General features: G+C 39.3%; 1 protein-coding gene across 1 annotated transcript in view; it reads right to left on the reverse strand.

The window, feature by feature from the left end:
• Nucleotides 1-20,415, reverse strand: part of LOC126262643 (tubulin beta chain) — a 73,494-nt gene that overhangs the window by 37,336 nt on the left and 15,743 nt on the right. The gene's annotated exons all lie outside the window — the stretch shown is intronic.

Raw genomic sequence — 20,415 nt, forward strand, 5'->3', positions numbered from 1 at the left:
ATTGATTTTATATCGTCTTGCTCTGTACTGAAGTCCACGGTTACAGTCGTCTTTGTATATGTTTCATATTTACATACTACTCATCTTCATTATAAACAGGTTTATTACTTTAAATTTCATAAAGTTCACTGTGGAACTGAAGAGATTTCCTGCAGAAAAAATGTCCGCAATTAATCCTAAGGTAAGACATTTAATTTTCAGTAAATAATCTCGTAGCCTATAAATGAAATGTATTCACTTCTGTCGTGAATGAAGCTGTGTGATTTCTGTTTGCTTACTTAAATAACTTTGATATGTCAGTAGTAGTTTTATTTGTTGAAGAATTTTATGTTTTCATAATATTCAACACAACAAATTGACGTAGAAATGCTCCTGTAAATTCCCTGGCTGTTCATCTGGATATTACGTCGGTTCAACGGAGAAAGTTAGGAACAAGCATTTCAACAGGTTTCCAAAACTACTTCAAGGCTTGCTTCTGAAGCGGAAAAGTGTTTGTAAACTGTGACCTGATGTGAATTGTGCTACTTATTTTGTTTGTGAAGATCATTTTTTCGAGGAAGCTTTTATGAATAAAACTGGGCATAGGCTAAACAGGTGTGAGTTTCCAAAACATGTGGCAGGTGTTCCATGTGAAATTGTTAATATCAGTAGTGAATCAGGTGCAACTGTTGCTCATAGTGAAATTTTTATTGTGTGCTTAACAAATAAAAAGTATTTTTTGTTTTCATTTCACTGTTTTTATCCACATTTCCTATTTTTGGTACTTACTATTGATGTCTTCTTTTTTGTGTTGAAGCGTTTACAGATGTAAGATGTAGGAACTTTTTTAAGAAGTTAATGGTCATTAGTGCACGTTTCCTGGGCAATTACTCAGAAATTACAGTCCTGAAACACAGTTGTAACAAATTTTAGAGTTCTTCATTCATTAACATTGTGGCAAAGATTTCTTAATTGAACCTGTTTAACTGCCGATTATTCTCTTGATAATAGTTTTTTTCTTCCATTGGCCCCACCAGCTTATAAGATGTCAAAGTATGACATAATCCAGGAATATTTGTGGTCCAATTTATATGCAACAATTTGTATTTAGCTTGTAACAGTTATTTAGACTACAAGCTTGTTTCGACTTACTGTCAGTTTCAAGTCTTGCGTCTAGCTTTTGTAACGCACAAAACGTCCTGGAGCTCTTATATGTTGATAGAAATCAATATAAGTGTGTCAGTTTGCAAGTCTATTCTTGATGTTTGCGCCTGACAGTTGCTGCTCAAGAAAAGATCATAGAAGCAGCGACTGTCAGACACAAACGTCAAGAATAGACTTGTAAACTGACACACTTATATTGATTTCTATCAACATACAAGAGCTCCAGGATATTTTGTGGGTCATAAAAACTACACTCCTGGAAATGGAAAAAAGAACACATTGACACCGGTGTGTCAGACCCACCATACTTGCTCCGGACACTGCGAGAGGGCTGTACAAGCAATGATCACACGCACGGCACAGCGGACACACCAGGAACCGCGGTGTTGGCCGTCGAATGGCGCTAGCTGCGCAACATTTGTGCACCGCCGCCGTCAGTGTCAGCCAGTTTGCCGTGGCATACGGAGCTCCATCGCAGTCTTTAACACTGGTAGCATGCCGCGACAGCGTGGACGTGAACCGTATGTGCAGTTGACGGACTTTGAGCGAGGGCGTATAGTGGGCATGCGGGAGGCCGGGTGGACGTACCGCCGAATTGCTCAACACGTGGGGCGTGAGGTCTCCACAGTACATCGATGTTGTCGCCAGTGGTCGGCGGAAGGTGCACGTGCCCGTCGACCTGGGACCGGACCGCAGCGACGCACGGATGCACGCCAAGACCGTAGGATCCTACGCAGTGCCGTAGGGGACCGCACCGCCACTTCCCAGCAAATTAGGGACATTGTTGCTCCTGGGGTATCGGCGAGGACCATTCGCAACCGTCTCCATGAAGCTGGGCTATGGTCCCGCACACCGTTAGGCCGTCTTCCGCTCACGCCCCAACATCGTGCAGCCCGCCTCCAGTGGTGTCGCGACAGGCGTGAATGGAGGGACGAATGGAAACGTGTCGTCTTCAGCGATGAGAGTCGCTTCTGCCTTGGTGCCAATGATGGTCGTATGCATGTTTGGCGCCGTGCAGGTGAGCGCCACAATCAGGACTTGGCCGTACGCCACTGGTGATCGTCGAGGGGACACTGAATAGTGCACGGTACATCCAAACCGTCATCGACCCATCGTTCTACCATTCCTAGACCGGCAAGGGAACTTGCTGTTCCAACAGGACAATGCACGTCCGCCTGTATCCCGTGCCATCCAACGTGCTCTAGAAGGTGTAAGTCAACTACCCTGGCCAGCAAGATCTCCGGATCTGTCCCCCCATTGAGCATGTTTGGAACTGGATGAAGCGTCGTCTCATGCGGTCTGCACGTCCAGCACGAACGCTGGTCCAACTGAGGCGCCAGGTGGAAATGGCATGGCAAGCCGTTCCACAGGACTACATCCAGCATCTCTACGATCGTCTCCATGGGAGAATAGCAGCCTGCATTGCTGCGAAAGGTGGATATACACTGTACTAGTGCCGACATTGTGAATGCTCTGTTGCCTGTGTCTATGTGCCTGTGGTTCTGTCAGTGTGATGTATCTGACCCCAGGAATGTGTCAATAAAGTTTCCCTTCCTGGGACAATGAATTCACGGTGTTCTTATTTCAATTTCCAGGAGTGTAGATGCAACACTTGAAACTGACAGTAAGTCTAAACAAGCTTGTAGCTTAAATAGCTGAAGGTAAATAAAATTGTTGCAGCTAAATTGGACTACAAATATTCCTGAATAATAGGTTGTCACTGCTGTATTGCAGTGTGCTAAAGCTGTGTTTAAATTATTTTATTATGATGCTAGCCAAAATAATTACATAGCGCCGGCCGGGGTGGTCTAGCGGTTCTAGGCGCTCAGTCCGGAACTGCGCGACTGCTACGGTAGCAGGTTCAAATCCTGCCTCGGGCATGGATGTGTGTGATGTCCTTAGGTTAGTTAGGTTTAAGTAGTTCTAAGTTCTAGGGGACTGATGACCACAGATGTTAAGTCCCATAGTGCTCAGAGCCATTTTTTTAATTACATAGCACACCCAGAAAACTGAGATAAGAAAATTAAAAGAAAAAAAAAACAACTTACATAAGCTAGGAGGGATGCAACCCACAATGTTTATCCTTTTTTAGTTCATCTCCGTACCACTAGAGGCGCTGCTACCGGTCAGTGTTGCCCTCTTTCAACACGGGAGTTGCGCTTATCTTTTCTTGTTGTTCTGTGAGGTTGGCTTACAAGACTGAGGACATTTCTCTTTGTCATACGTAACCAACGAGTTAAAATTTCATAGAGTGGCTGAGATACTAGTTACTGTTGTTTGTGTTGGCAGTGTGTCAGCTGTTGTGATATTACTGCAATATTTAACTTTTCTAGTTGACTTTTTTGTTACAAAATATAAAGTCAACATGCCTGCAGTGTGTTCAGCGTTCAACTGCACAAATTGCAGCGATAAAACAACAAATATTTCATATTATAAGTAAGTATATTAGTACCGAAATACGACACACGTTTTTTTATGTTTATTAAAGAGTCATTTGCATTGGAACTGTAATTATGCTTAAGACAAATGCAGGAAGTAATTTATTTATCGTTGATTACAGATTTCCTTTAAAAGATAAGGAAATTACAAAAGATGGGTTATAAATATGAAGCGAGAAAACTGGTTTCCTACTACAGCCAGTTACCTCTGTTCAGCTCATTTTGAAGAGAAATATATGTACCACACAAATGTCCAGAGGCGCCTTTTGTCAAAAGCAGTACCTACTATCTTTAACTTTCCACCACATTTACAAAAGCAAGATAAAGTATTACGACCAGAACCCAGAAAGCGATCTTTCGACAATTTGCAAGATAGTGCTGTTACAGTGACATCATTAGCACAAAGTAAGTCAATAATTTAATTTTACTCGGTGTTCTTATTACTTTGAATTACATACTTTCTATTATAATCTTATGGTGTAACTCTGTTATAAACTTATGATGCAACTGCATTCTTTCAGTGCCTGTCGGACCCACATCTATTTCTGCTGACCACAATTACTGTCTACCAAGCCCTAAGAAGTTGAAAACACAATATAACAGAGTACAAGCAGAGAATGTGCGACTAAAGAAGCGGATAAAGCAAATGAAGCAACTTAGTGTACGACACAAAAGAAGAATATAGTGCAGTTACAGACTTTAGTTGCTGGTTTGAGAAGAAGGCTATGTAGTTCATTTTCTGATATGTTAAACAGTGAACATGTAGTTGGTTTGTTGAAGAAGCTATTGGAACTTTAGTGCAGTGCTAAAGTATGCCATTATTCTCAGCAAATAAGGAAATTTGCCCTGACCCTACACTTTTATACTGCCAAGGCATACAGCTACTTACGAAAATTTGTGAAATTACCCCACCCAAGAACGCTTCGCCGTTGGGCAATGTCAGTGGGTGGCCATCCAGGTTTTACTGAGGAGGGTTTCACTGAAATTGCCTCTGAAGTTGAGAATAGCACAACCCAAATTTTTGCAACATTGATGTTTGATGAGATGGCTATTAAGAAGGACCTTGTTTGGGATGGGGAAAAAATAAGAGGCTGTGTTGATTTTGGGGAGGGTGGCATAGAAAGTGATGTTAGCGAGGCAGTAAAAGAGGCTCTTGTGTTCATGGTCACAGCGCTAAACAGAAATTGGAAAATTCCTGTGGGTTATTGTTTAGTTCACTCCCCATCTTCTACTGTAAAGCTAAATTTGGTACAACACTGGTGTTACTATAGTAGCTGTGGTTTGCGATGGTACTGCCACAAATAGATCTTTAATGGCAAATTTAGGGATCAGATGTGATGAACAGGGAGCACAGTGTTGGTTTCCCCACCCTTCAAATAATGATATGAGGGTATTTTGCATGTTTGACACAGCTCATATGCTAAAGCTGGCACGTAATTTACTTGCAGAAGAGAATTTTTTGTTGGATGGTACCATTTCAGGCAGTGATAACATAATTAAATGGGAATATTTTAAAAAGTTAGTGGACTTGCATGAAAGGGAAGGTTTGCATGCTACAAACAAACTTAGGAGGCAGCACATTCTGTACCATACTCAAAAAATGAAAGTGGCTTTGGCAGCACAAACCCTTAGCAATTCTGTTGCAAATGCCATGTTGTTCTGCAAAGATTTAGGCATTAAAGAATTTTATGGGTGTGAGGCAACAGTTAAATATATCAAAATGTTAGGCAGTGCCTTTGATTTATTAAATTCTTGTCACACAATGGGCAAGGGCACTAAGGCACCAATTTTCAGAGGGAACAGAGACACAGTCTGTAAAAGGATCAATGAATACATTAAGTATTTCAAGTCTTTAAAGCTTTCTGATGGAAGTCCTGTTATTCTGTCTAACAGAAAAATGCCGTTGTATGGACTTATGCTGAATTTAATGAGCATAAGGCAAATTGCAGAATTGTATGTTTGGAAAGAAAATGCAGAGCTCAATTATATTTTGACCCGTAGAACAAGTCAAGATAACTTGGAATTATTTTTCTCCAGCATTCGTAGTAGAGGAGAAACAGAAATAACCCAAATGTTGTGCAGTTTAGATCAGCATACAGGAAATGCTTAATTGCACAGATAGAAGGTTCTCAAAATGGCAATTGCCAAGAATCAAATACTAGTATGCTACCTCCTGCTACCGTTCCATCACTTCCTTTTGCTAAGGTAAGCCCTGCAGCTGTAGACCATGATTATGTGCCAGATTATGCCTCACTGAGTATGTACTCAGAATATGTCATTGAGTACATAGCTGGAAGTATAGTGAGACAGGTGACTAACAAAATTAACTGTACTGACTGCTTAGAAGTTATTTTTGCTTGTATTGAGGCTAAAAGAACTGGATTGATTGCAATGAAAGATGTGAAAACCAGTTTAATCAATCCAGCTAATGATGTTGTTAAACTTTGTAATGTTGCTGAGGTTTCCAGAAATAATGAGGACATAATCCTGAAATGTCAGAAAAACGTTTTGTTGAGGTTCCAGAGAGAAGTGTTGCAATTGGTGAGAGGCTCCTTATTTATAAACAATGAACATCTCTTTACAGAAACTGAATTTGGTGAAAAAACCCATTATGTTAAACTGATAAAACTGCTGCTCAAACATTATTTTGTATGTCGAATAAATCACTTATGCAAGTCAAAATCATCTGAGAAGAGAGGTAAAGTTGTGAGACAACTATACACGAAGCTTATTTTATTTAAAGGTCAGTGAAAAGACTGAAAAAATACGAATGTCAGTTAAAACATTGTAAAAATTAAATGTAAATAAATTATTTTACTTTTCTCGTAGATTATTATTATTATTGAATTACTATGCTTGTGTTAATTACTTGCAACACCTATTTCAAATAATATTCTCGTTCACAGTGTACTGGTTTTTGAGGCTTTGACTGTTTACTTTGAAATAGCGACAAAAATATCGCATTTCTGCGCCCGTTACTGTTTCTAATAGTTAACCACAGCATGTTTAAAAGTTTCACCATAATATTCTGGTGGTACCTGCTCTAATTGCATTAATTTATGGGCAACAAGTAACGTTATAGTGGATGAACAGACTTATTTGAGTTGTCTTGTAGTGTTATCTACATCGAAAAGTTTAGCCATATTTCGACAAAAACATCCCTTTTTGCTGTCAGTGTACACTGAAATCACTGCTGTCTATTGCTTGTTTTAGAAAAAATAAAGCTAGTATGGGCTATTTCAAGTAAGTCAAACGCAGTTACAAGGGGGCGGGACACAGTAGACGAATGCCTTGACTAAAGAAAACATGGCGGACAGAACTTCGATTTGCTTCAAACATGGCGGACCTATAGCCACTCTATGAAATTTTAACTCGTTGTACGTAACGTAATAACCTTATTGGTTGAGGGTAGCCAGTTACAAACAATGTAACGTTTGCGACCCCTCTGGTGGAGAAAATGCCAAACGTTTTAAGAACCAAACGTATGTGGCGCCTCTACCATAATAACCTGAACTTAAATTAAATTGTAGCAGTGGCAGCGCCGCCGGTGAAGAAAGGATGCAAGCTTACGAAATAAAGGGTTTACGATTTTGCTGCAGTGCAATATTATGGAATGGATTTAAAGAGATCTTCATCTGATGTATGGACTAACTATATTCCAATGTAAATACTTTTCAAGTTCTTAGGAATTAATAAGATTGGGAAGCACTTACAATATAATCCTAATAGTTGTATTTATTATATGATTGGTATTTTACGGTTACAATCAACAATAATAATTATATTTTAGCGAAAATTCGTCGGAATTAGTATAAGTTTTTCTGGGGTTACCATTACCAGATGGAAAATATGAGACAGTACTGAATATTAATGTTAAAAACTACCGGTAAAATTGTAATCACTACTGGATTAGGGTTATTGAAAATATCGCGACCGATAGACGTAAACAATCCTGAGAAAGCCTACAAAAAAGTTTGTAGAACTAGCTAGGTTTGTACAACTCTACAAATCGCCTGCTTAGGGATAGTGAGGATGAGATTAGATTAATTACAACGCGCATAGAGGCATTTGAAAACTCATTCTTCTGACTATCACTACGTGAATGAAACCGAAAGAAGCCCTAAGAAGGGCGCCGATACCCAGGGACAAAGGGGAGGATGGGAGACACCCCCCCCCCCCCTAGCTCTTTGAGAAAGGAAAAAAATATAGAGTAGTTAGGTATTTTTTTATTTCAACGCAATTACGCAAGTTTTTGACAAAGTCTGAAATGGATCTTTTTTATGGCTGCTTACAAGTCGCCATTCGTCTTCCAAAACGGTAAAAATATTCCATATCCACAGGTGTAGTCCTCCCATTATCCTTTACAAACCTTGAGCCCTAATAACTGCTACAAACTGATACACCCTCTGGAAAGCATTTCAGTGGTTTGTAAAGTGTGGATATAGATGTAGATTTACATCGCTATGGTTGCCTCATTGACTGCCAAAATAGCATTAAATTGTTGACATGGGCATGAGTACAAAGAAAACCTATCTATGGTGACAGACTGATCTGTAGCATAGCAGGAGATCTAAGTTAGGTCTGAATGCAACAGTTTGGTTGTGAGTTGGCGTAGCGAAAATCGTGTCTGTGGTGACAGAATGGTCTGTAGCGTAGCCTGAGGGCTAAGTTAGGTTGGGATGCAACATTTTGGCTGTGAGTTGGCAAATCCAACGAATGTGATGGCGATTAACATATCTGTGGTGCAGATTGGTCTGTACCTTAGTTTGTGTAGGCCAAGTTGGAAGGTGAGATTTTAGCTGTTAGTTATTAAATAATTATTACGCCATTGGAAAAGCGTTTCAAGTACTTGTTATTAAATATCGAATTTTTTGCCGGATCTGACATGTCTCGGCTTGTATCACAGTGTAAACTTTCCTTTTTCCCCAAAAGGGAACTAAACTATTAGATACCGTAGTGACATGTTTCATGTAAATCGTAGTGTAATAGACTTATGTTCCTTTTGTTTTGTAATATCAGTCTGTAGAAGCGCGTTGTGTTTGCAACGGTGTGTTATTCATATATAATGTAGTCTTTATACAGTATGTGACTAGTTGGAGTTATTATCGTTTGATCTTTGCTGTTTTTCTGTGACGTCAGTAGTAGTGTCTTTGGCTTGTTTCGAGAAGTGAGTCGTTTGGCGCCTTTTCAAATACTGTTGGGTCGAACAGCCAGCGCGTTGATCTGAAGTTTCTGTACAGTCTGTAAGATGATAAACAGATCCTAGACTGGTTTAGAGAAAGGGTGTGAAGTGTGCCAGTCAGCAGTGAACTGGTACCGAAGAAGAGTTTGAGTGATTGATTCGTATGGAAGTGTCTGGTGAAAGGGAATAATAGGCACGAAAAACAATTTTCGGTAAGTAAAGGTTCCTGGTTTGCACGTAGCAAGCTACCGGTAAGTACCATTTTGCGACTGCCGTGGCAGTAAATACTTTTTTTTTTACGAGCTACAACTTGGCAATTACTCTATTGTTCACTGGGAAGAATACTGTAGGGAAATTTGCACTGTTGCGGGTTTTGAGAAAATGAAAAATTTGATGAAAAAAGTTATTGTGGAAATTTTTGAATCTCTATTTGGCCAGAAAAAATCTGGGAGGGGCAATAACGCACCAGGGCGATGGGTATTCGGTCCTATAGAAAGAGGCACTAATAAGTGCTTTTTTCATGTTTTTCAAGAGAGTTCTAAAGAGATACTTTTGAAGATAATTAAAGAAAATATTGTACCTGGGACAACAATAGTGTCTGATTATTTCAACTTCTATTAATGCCTAAGGTGAAGGATTCTGCATCTATTCGATTATCATAGCCTTTATTTCGAGGACTCTAAAACTGGAGCGCAACAAACATTGAAAGGAAGTGGTCTGGAATTAAAAGCTCGTTACAAGGAACTTGGCAGTGCACAGATTTGTTTGACTTTTATTTATTTGAATATACATTAAGAAAGTGAAGATGAAGAAACTTATTTATGAATTGTGCAGCTCCTTTGTACGATGGCAACTCCTAAATGATTACATTCACGGGTGTATCGTCAACGAAATAAATAAATAAGTATTTCGCAATCTGTAGTAGAGATGGGCAAACTGAAACACATAACTGTTTCGAAACAAATGAAACAGTACAATGCAATGTTTGTGTTTTGTAATAGTATAGGCCTTCGCATTTTATCATCTTGAGTGTCTACTGTATAAATATTGTCATAAAAAAACAAATGAGGTGCGAGATCGCCAATCATATCGCAGAAAGTGTGAAACTTTCACTTAGGCGTCTTTGCAGTTCCATATTTCCTGTAGCAAATGCGCTGCTTTCGTGTCATGTGACTTTCATACTTTGCAATTGGCCGAGGTCAGACTAAATATGTTTGACATAACAGATTTTGCCAAACTCGTTTCCCTGTATTCTAGTGCATAATTTTGATAGGTTTTATGAGTGATAATCTGTATGTGCTCTTGAAAAGGCATATCATGAGATATAATTTATTGAGATAACATTCTGGGAAGCGAGGCACTGAATTAACATTTATGAGTGTGCCACTCACACTTTTACTACTCACAGTTAAATTTTCCGTTGTTTGTCACACAGAGCAGGATGCAAAGTGACTGATGGACCCAGATCAAAAAATTCCCCTGACAGACTTGAGGATATAGCACAATGGTCAAGTATGGCAGTTTCTCACCAAACATTCATAAGTTAGCTGCATACATCTCATAGTAAGTACACTTGATGGACTTGGAAAACATTTCAAGGTAACTGAAATGCAGAGATAGGTATGTTTCTTTGAAGTATAAAATCCAGACTAAAATTTAAACCAATTCATACAGTGTAATGCCTTTGTGATACCTATATCATGGCAGATCTGCCTCTACACCACTTATAGTTCTTGCTAAAGAAGTTTGTTTGGGGTACAGGTAAATGGAGTTCCTCAAGTACTCACATCAAGCAGATGTATTACCATTTTATTATAAACTACCCCAGGAAATCAGAGATGAAGTTATGTCGCTGTTGAAATGCAATTTTTATCACTGTATCTGAATGACAAAAACAAAAGTATCGAAGTAACATTGTTGATTTGCCTGAGAATTATTTATCATACACAAGTATTAAGATGTCTATAGTGTCATAACCAAACACAGGACATTTACAAAAATAAACACACAAATATATACATACACAAATCAGATAATTATTCTCAACACATAAATGAATACATAACATATTCAAAATAAAATTAAACTCACTGAATGGTGGGCAAAAACGTGTCTTCTATGTGCAACAAATATGAGAGAAATGTTCTTATAAGATAGCTACATGCACAATTTAGTGGACTAAACAAAATACAATCAAATATAAATTCAGTGCCACGGTCCAGAGAAGAACAAAATCAACTGAAATTTTACTGTTTCATTTCTGAGTAGATCTGCTGTAACTATTCTAAGTTGTAGTTTAGAAATATCATTTTTGATACTTTTTCACTTGAAAGACAGGATCGTCTGTCTGTTATTGTTTGCCCCTGCTTTGAAAATATGCGCTCACTTGGAACAGAGGTGGCCATAATACAAAGACGTCATTTCATTATTTCAAACAGTGTAGGAAACAACGCATGATTTTCTTTCCACCACAGCAATGGACCTTGTGATCTGTGTGTCAGTGGCATCTTCATATATTTATCAAGCTCGACTATACTTGCAGCACGTGGATTGTCTACACTTTGGATCAAGCCACCTACAGCTTGGTCAAAATCTTGCCAAATGTTGCCACTGCTAGAGGTGAATGTGCTCACCACAACTGGTTTGGCTGGTGGTGGATTTTCTGTAGAACACCGAGTGGGTTTCTGTCGTATTGCACAGCATTTGTTAATTATGGCATCTTTTTTTCCTTTTAATCGATGCCCAGTTTTTGGAAAACCATGCTCCCTGAAGCGAGGATCCAATAATGTTACTTCACATGCAATTGCTTTATCTGCAAACTTTTGAACGAGGCGGGTACAGATTCCGTCTTCAAGTTTATCAATTACTGTATTGGTGGCTTCATTGCTGTGATCTGAGTTTTTTAGTCTCAGACAATGATTTTGTAAACCTTTGCTCAATAAGACAACTTTTGACAAGGTTACATTTCTTTCACTGCTAATTTCTCTTGTGACTTGTTCAAAAGGAGATAGTATCTCACAAGATTTTTCAACAACTGACCAGTCTTCATTGGACAGTTTTGTTTGTGAATCCACACTGAGGATGGCGAGGGTGCTTTGCAAAGGCTCTTTGATTTTCAAAATCGTGTCAAACAGTTCACACATGGAATTCCATCTCGTAGGGCAATCTGGTTTCGGTGTTAAGATAGGGAAGTCCATTTGCTTCTGAATATTGTATAATTTCTCAAGTGCTTGAGGACTTCTTTTGAAAAATTCCACTATTGACTTCACTTTTGCCCTTGTGTCTGTAATTGGTTCAAGGCTTGCTTGCACAATTAAATTCAGTGTATGTGCAAAACAAGGTACATGCCACCACTTGCACATCATCACTGCCTTCACCATATTAGGTGTATTATCTGTAGTGCAAGCTACAATTTTATTGGTAATACCCCAAGATGAAGTCACATTTTGTAATTCACTGGAAATGTTTTCTGCTGTATGCTTGTCATGGAATTTAAAACTAGATAACAAATATGATTTCAGATTGCAGTTTTCATCAATGAAGTGAGCAGCCACTGCAATATAATTCTCATTTTTGACAGATATCCATCCATCAGTTGAAATGCAGATGTAGGATGCAGCTTGCACTGCAGATCTTACTCGCACTAGCGTGCTGTCGAACACTTGAGAGAGTAAACTGTGGGAGAGTGTTTGTCTACTGGGAGGTACATAGTTTTCTTTTAATAAATAAGTCATTTTTCTAAACACTACACTCTCAACTACATTAAATGAAGGTATTCTTTAATAACAAGTCTTAAAATCTGTTCGTCTATTTTGGCTCGTTTGGATGAAGGCACTGGTCTTGATGCAAATCCAGTAATCTTTGTTTGTCTACCACACCTACCCAAAAGTGAACTGGTGGAAGTGCTGGGCATTTCTTGCACAGATTGTTCATCCTGACGTTACAGGCACTGAATTGGCAGATTCCTGAACAGTTGCTGTGGAAACTGAACTGGCTTTGTCACTGCCCAGATTCATAAAAAGTGATTTCGAACGAGTTTCACTTAAATTAATTGTTGGATGCTTATGTCACAAGCGTCTGTTTAATGAAGAAGTTGAACTACGTTTAAACGACAACTCTGCCGAGCACGAGTTACATTTATTTTTCTCAAGATTTATCTGCATAAAATAATCAATCCCACAGTGCGCTTCGTAATACCATAGCTGAAGAGAGAAGAACCAACACGAACGGTACTGGAGGCGGGAACAAACTGCTGAAGCAACGGATACGCTACTGGGATTCCCACATTTCGTTAGTATCGATCATGTATACCCGGCCTGCTAATTTCCATGCACACAAAAGAAATCATTGTGGAGAATAGGCACATTGACTATAGACTCATGAATAAAGCCACATAATTCGAAAAAATAAAAAATATAAGAGAAACAAATTTTTGTCCCTCAAGGTGTTTCAAATCATTACTATAAATCCACCATGCTTCCCAGCCCTTCTCGTACACCATTACATCATCAATGATCCGTCAATCACATTGCTTGAAAGTACATCCAATTTGCTTATATGTCTAAAACCTACCACTCTACGCCTTTTTTAATTCAAAACGTTGTAGGTTTACTTGCGTTTTTTAATGTGATTACTGTACATGAACAGAGAAGCATATGTTATAGGAGATGTGTAATGTAACTGAATGTTTTTCACACTTTTATTATTTGGAATGCGAATAGTGTGCTTTATTTTATTGTCTGTTAGTGTTTATAAAGCATATATTACGCCATTTCGGAATAGAGCAGTCAATTAGAAACGAAGCTTTATTTTCGGAAATCTTAAGCTTCATGCTCGTGTGTGTCAAAAAGATTTCGACACTCTTGAAAGAGTTTGATGAAGCAGTATATTAAACGTATTTCCGTATTTGTGCCGTGCCCGAATCTCGTCCGAGACAAAGCGAAATGAAACATCACTGTTTCGATACAATTAGTCCGTTCCAAGCACAAGTGGACTGAAACAGCGTTATTTTGAAACAACGATACAGTTTCTGTGACTGGCTCGAGATCGAATCTGGTCCCGTTATCCGACACAGAGCGGAATGAAACACCACTGTTTCGAAACAGTGAAACATAGCAGTTTCTAAACACTGAAACAGTTCCACGTATCAATACACTGCACCGAAACATAGAAACATTGGCCAAGTCTAATCTGTAGTTTGCTCCTTACATGTTAAAAAAATTCTCGTCGACAAGTTATCGCTTACTTTTGAGTCAGAAACGTACCTTCTAATAGCAGGCCTCGTACTTTTGTATTGCACTTGTATTTGCTCGAGTGTTCGTTTCCTTGAAAGTTATTTGAGATTTGTAGCGAGGTTCTTGGATCCCTCGTACCAATACAAACTGAAACAACCATACTGTGAAATATCCCTTTAGTCCATTGCTTTTAGCGATTCTATTACTATTGTTTTGCTTAAATATGCCACAACACGGAAAGTACAGAGACTTTTTTACTTACAATGGGAGGCCACGAAGTTGGGATGACAGATTTACTTCAAACTTTGTACACATTTAGTAGGCCATAAAAACAACATAATGTGCAAGTAGTAAGATGCGCTACTCTGGAAATTCCGAGAAAATCTCAGAGAAGTTTTACGTTTCTGTCATGTAATGGGTACATCTGTGCTAGGTACTGAATGTTACAGTTCTTGGTTGTAAGCCGGCATGGTAGCTCAACGTGTTCGGCCAGAGGGTTAGCTGCCCTCTGCAAAAAAATCAACACGAGATCAACAAAAAAAAAAGGAAAAAACGTGGTTAGCGTTCGATCCAAGTAAGCCGGACGGTTCGACTCCCGTTCAAACTCATTTCTTAATCTATATTTTTTTCTTCATTGGTCATGTTATTTAATTTATATGATATTTTAGAGGAAACAATTTTTAAAAAACCACGTGTATTTGCATGAAGTTTTAGTGAGTTTCGTCTTATTTGAGAACTTACTAATTTTAATTAAATTTAATTGCTCGTTTTTCCCGCGTGCCGTTCGAGAGTGGAACGGTAGAGAGACAGCATGAAGGTGGTTCATTGAACTCTCTGCCAGGCACTTCATTGTGAATAGCAGAGTAATCACGTAGATGTAGATGTAGATTAGAACAAACATATTTATAACTATCGACAAGTAAATGAAGAAACGCATAGTTTTCCCAAAATTGTATGCCTTTCGTAACTTCTGATATCCATTATAAATGCAATCTGGTTGTGTTGTTGTTGTGGTCTTCAGTCCTGAGACTGGTTTGATGCAGCTCCTCATGCTACTCTATCCTGTGCAAGCTTCTTCATCTCCCAGTACCTACTGCAGCCTACATCCTTCTGAATCTGCTTAGTGTATTCTTCTCTTGGTCTCCCTCTACGACTTTTACCCTCCACGCTGCCCTCCAATACTAAATTGGTGATCCTTTGATGCCTTAGAACGTGTCCTACCAACCGATCCCTTCTTCTAGTCAAGTTGTACCACAAATTCCTCTTCTCCCCAATCTTATTCAATACCTCCTCGTTAGTTATGTGATCCACCCATCTAATCTTCAGCATTCTGCTGTAGCACCACATTTCGAAAGCTTCTATTCTCTTCTTGTCCAAACTGGTTATCGTCCATGTTTCACTTCCATACATGGCTACACTCCATACAAATACTTTCAGAAACGACTTCCTGACACTTAAATCTATACTCGATGTTAACAAATTTCTCTTCTTCAGAAACGCTTTCCTTGCCATTGCCAGTCTACATTTTATATCCTCTCTGCTTCGACCATCAACAGTTATTTTGCTCCCCAAATAGCAAAACTCATTTACCACTTTAAGTGTCTCATTTCCTAATCTAATTCCCTTAGCATCACCCTAGTTAATTCGACTACATTCCATTATCCTCGTTTTTCTTTTGTTGATATTCATCTTATATCCTCCTTTCAAGACACTGTCCATTCCGTTCAACTGCTCTTCCAAGTCTTTTGCTGTCTCTGACAGAATTATAATGTCATCGGCGAACCTCAAAGTTTTTATTTCTTCTCCATGGATTTTAATACCTACTCCGAACTTTTCTTTTGTTTCCTTTACTGCTTGCTCAATATACAGATTGAATAGCATCGGTGAGAGGCTACAACCCTGTCTCACTCCCTTCCCAACCACTGCTTCCCTTTCATGTCCCTCGATTCTTATAATTGCCATCTGGTTTCTGCACAAATTGTAAATAGACTTTCTCTCCCTGTATTTTACCCCTGACACCTTCAAAATGTGAAAGAGAGTATTCCAGTCAACATTGTCAAAAGCTTTCTCTAAGTCTACAAATGCTAGAAACGTAGGTTTGCTTTTTCTTAGTCTAGCTTCTAAGATAAGTCGTAGGGTCAGTATTGCCTCACGTGTTCCCATATTTCTACAGAATCCAAACTGATCTTCCCCGAGGTTGGCTTCTACCAGTTTTTCCATTCGTCTGTAAAGAATTCGCGTTAGTATTTTGCAGTCTTCGCTAATTCCCACTATATCTAACTTTAACCTATCCATTTCCCTTTTTAAATTTTCTAATCTACCTGCCCGATTAAGGGATCTGCAATCTGGTAAGGTGTCGGAACTATTTTGCACATGGACGCTTGGAGCTGTAGACACAGACGCAGGCCCCATTTGGCAATTAAATTGCATTGCGGCGAGACGTTGCGCATGTAGCCAGAACGAATAGTGTAGGTGCATTAAAAAAAATTCACAGAATTTACACTCGTACTACAAAAATGAAGATTCACACACGTTCGTCTGAGGCAGCTCAAACGCTAACCACTTAACCACCATTAGCGCCAACGTCCGGCACCTACGCACAGATACATCAGTTACATAACAAACGCGTAAAGCATCTCTTGTGATTTTCTCGGAATTGCCAGAGTAGTGCATCTTACTACTTGCACATTGTTATTTTAATGGTCTACTATGGGTGTACAACGTTTGAAGTAAATCCGTGATCCCTATGTCGTGGTCTCCCCTTGTTAACAGAATACTCATCCCTCTTCACCGTTTTTACTTTGTCATATATAGAATCGGGCTTTTTTCTGTTATGTGCGTCCCGCCAACCGTTTCATTATACCTAAAAACATTTCAGTTTAGTCATTTCTCGGTTCATTCCAACTGACGGTTTATTTCCAAAACTAATAACATAAAATAAGGTGTTCCTTATACAGAACTGAACTGTCTCTCGAAAATTATGTTTTATTGTTAGTTTGTTGTGTGTAATCCGAGAACCGTTTCGATTGCAACATTATGTCCCGTGCCGATCTTCCCACTGCATACACCCCCCCCCCCCCTTGTTTTGCAGATGTTACCCTAATCATCATTATTTCATCCCCATCGACGCGCAAGTCGCCGAAGTGGCGTCAAATCGAAAGACTTGCACCAGGCGAGCGGTCTACCCGACGGGAGGCCCTCGTCACACGCCATTATTATTATACCAGTTTTAGCTGGGCGCTTTGCCAACTGTTGATATGTGCTGCTGTTGGTTGTTTCGGAGGACGCACGAACGATATAACGGCGCTCAATGAAAATGTAAAACCGTTGGTGAACTGTACTTGGTATACGTGCAGCAGATGAAAGAAACACGCATCCTGATAACACATATGAATAAATAATATCAAACTATTGTTTTACGGTCCAACAATGCAGCTGTGCGTGCGATTAGGAGACAACGGTACATCCGCTCTTAATATATTCTTGTGCAGGAAAACGCAGGAAATGGAAAAAAAAACTTTTGTGTTACGATCTAAAAACAGAAGCGAATAGGTGTACATTTGCAATTAACACATTCCTCTACAGAGAATCGTGCGAAATTAAAATAAAACTTGGTTTTGGAACTAATAACTTGAATTGGGCGTGCAGCAGATAAAAATACGCTCGCTGTTAATACATCATTCTACAGGAAAGCATAAGAAATTAAAATGAAATCATGTATACGGCGGTGTGGTCTACGGGCCCAGGCACCACTTCCTGGAGCGATTCACCCTAGTGGGCCCTCGTTTGCAAGTAATAGATGGGAAAAAAGTTTCGGAATTACGCGCGAGAATTTATACCATTAAAATAATAGAGAGCTCTTACAGTCAGCTGCAGTAGTGCAGTGGACAACCCGTCTCTTTACTGTGCAAGAGGTAGTGGGTTCATATCTTGTTAGGTGCTGTAACCTTTTTTCTTTTTTTCATTTGCAAATCTTTATCGAAATGACTTTGATCACTGTATTATTAAATCTTGTAGCGAAAAATGCATTTTGACCGCACTGTACAACCAATAGAAACAGATTGTTCGCCTTTCGCTTTTTAATCAATACATTAGCATTTTCAAACATTTAAATATTGTGATGGATAAATAAAAATAATTTAACTCACATACACAAGAATTCCAAACGAAAAAAGAAAGACAGAAACGAAACATTTGACCTAATGTTTTCAACAACTTTTAATTCATATGTAAGGGCTGAAAACGTAGCTCATCTGCACACAATTCTGCCTGATCTGCTACTCGGTAGAGCTGTTGCTGATGTCCGAAGCAGCTGTCTCTGTCGAGACTGAATGTGCCTCGTCCGCTATCTCGCTCAGAACAACGCGACGAAATTTCACTTACATTGTCTGGCTGCAGTTAAATAATTATGCTCTCAATAGCTTCGTCCATCAGTGCGTCTCTGTGCCAGTGTTCGTCCCTAATAGTTCTCACTTTAGCATGCGCCTTCTTTCAGTCGTCTTTCGTAATTCTCTGTATTGCAGCCGTATAGTCATTTGTTGAAGGTAGGAAAGGGTAACGCTGTTCGATGAAACTTTCCGTTTCATAAAATTCCAGAGAAGTTCGATGGGATTCAGATCACAGTTGCAGGGTGGAAGGCGTAACACAGTAAGTCCTTTCTACTCTATCTACTGTATATTCTGGCTCGGGTTTGTAAGTTTCAGAACTTCCAAGAGCTCGTTGCGCGTTAAATATTTTATGCTTAGTCAGCCATGACTGTAGTATATCTGTTTTATGAGAATATGTGTTACGGGCTTTATTTTCGTGAACACAATGATAGGGTGCATTGTCTAATACCACAATACTTCCACCTGGAACATTTGGTATTAGGCGCTATTGCAACCATTTTATATAATTTTCACTGTTCATTTCGTTGTGATAATCTTTCGATGTCGATCTCGGAATCATAGATCAGCTCTGCACCCTCAATGTACCCCATTCCTCCTCCCACTTGAACCACTATTGCTCTTTGTCCAGAACTTTCATTTTTCCGCACACCTGGTACGTCACCATGCTGCCAACATTTACTTACAGCATAGTGTATATGCACCCATGATTCGTCAGTATACACGACGGGTTTTTCGCAACTTTCTCGTTTTCTGTCAACGTTCTAAGGAAGCGTGCACGGCATTCTACAATGTCCTCCCTCTCAACCAGAAATGTTCGTCTGAAACCATATATCTTTCTAAATTTTCCAGAAAGGGGTTCGTTTCCCGGTGAAATTACAGTCTATATCATTCTTCACCCAATTGTATTCGAAGAGTGGTTATTTCTCTTTTAACCCTTTCGTGAGCCCTGGGAAACATGCTTCCCACTACAATGAACTCGCTCCTAGTCCCGTGGGATTCACAGTACGGTGCTACCACCTAGTGAACAGTATAGGGTACTACTTCCAATCGGAAGTTCCCGCCGTTTTTGCTGTGCCTTCGCGCAGAGGCATTGTATAGCTGAGTGTTGCTCTGTAGAGGAGCCTTTCAGTTTTGTTTGCGTGACATTCTGTGATTTTTTGCTCAAAGCTATAGTATAAGGTAAATACTTTTGATTTGCCCAAATTTATGAAGGAAAACGTAATATTAGAACGAGGAGAATTCCAGTCTGAAACAAAAGGAGCCATTTCTGCAGTAAAATGGATGGATAACCAGTCACTTTCCTGTCCTCAATTCATGACCCATGAGAAACAGCCACAGTGAAAACGAAAAACAAGGATGGTACTAGTACAGAGATTTCTGGTCCTGAAGTTGTGGCCGAATACAACAAAATAATGGGTGATGTCGATAAGTTTGATCAATTACGAGAAAGGTATGCTATTGGCAGACGTTCTGTAAAATGGTGGCACAGAATATTTTATTTCCTGGTGGACGTTGCTGCAGTGAACAGTTTTATCCTGTGGAAAATAAGTAAAAGAGAAAGTGGACAGCATGATCAGCTCACATACAGGATCCATCTAGCCAGGATCCATCCCAAAAAAGGCGTGGACAAAAACCTGTCTTTCTGGCAAAAAGGGGTAAAGTACCGGAAGATTTTCGTCATGTGGCTGTAGGGGAGCATCAACCCATTTTAGGAGAAACCTACTGGACGTGCCGTCATTGTAGTACCAAAGCTGCGGGAAAGTGCGCTCACTGTGTTTGTACGTATTGTCGAATACCACTTTGCAAAGACCCATGTTTCAGAAAATTTCATGGCAAGTAATTGTGAACAATCATTGTAACAAGAGAAGTAAATTTATCAAATAAATATGACACATATTGAAAAAGTTGTTTTTGTCATTTAACTCCATGGAAGGGCAGTTGGAAGAATACTTCCCACCTTGTTGTGTTACCTCACTTTCACAGTTGGAGCAAATTTGATTTTCTGTATGATAAATATACCTATCTCTTGA

The sequence above is a fragment of the Schistocerca nitens genome, chromosome 6 (assembly GCF_023898315.1).
Source record: "Schistocerca nitens isolate TAMUIC-IGC-003100 chromosome 6, iqSchNite1.1, whole genome shotgun sequence".
NCBI classification, from domain to species: Eukaryota; Metazoa; Arthropoda; class Insecta; order Orthoptera; family Acrididae; genus Schistocerca; species Schistocerca nitens.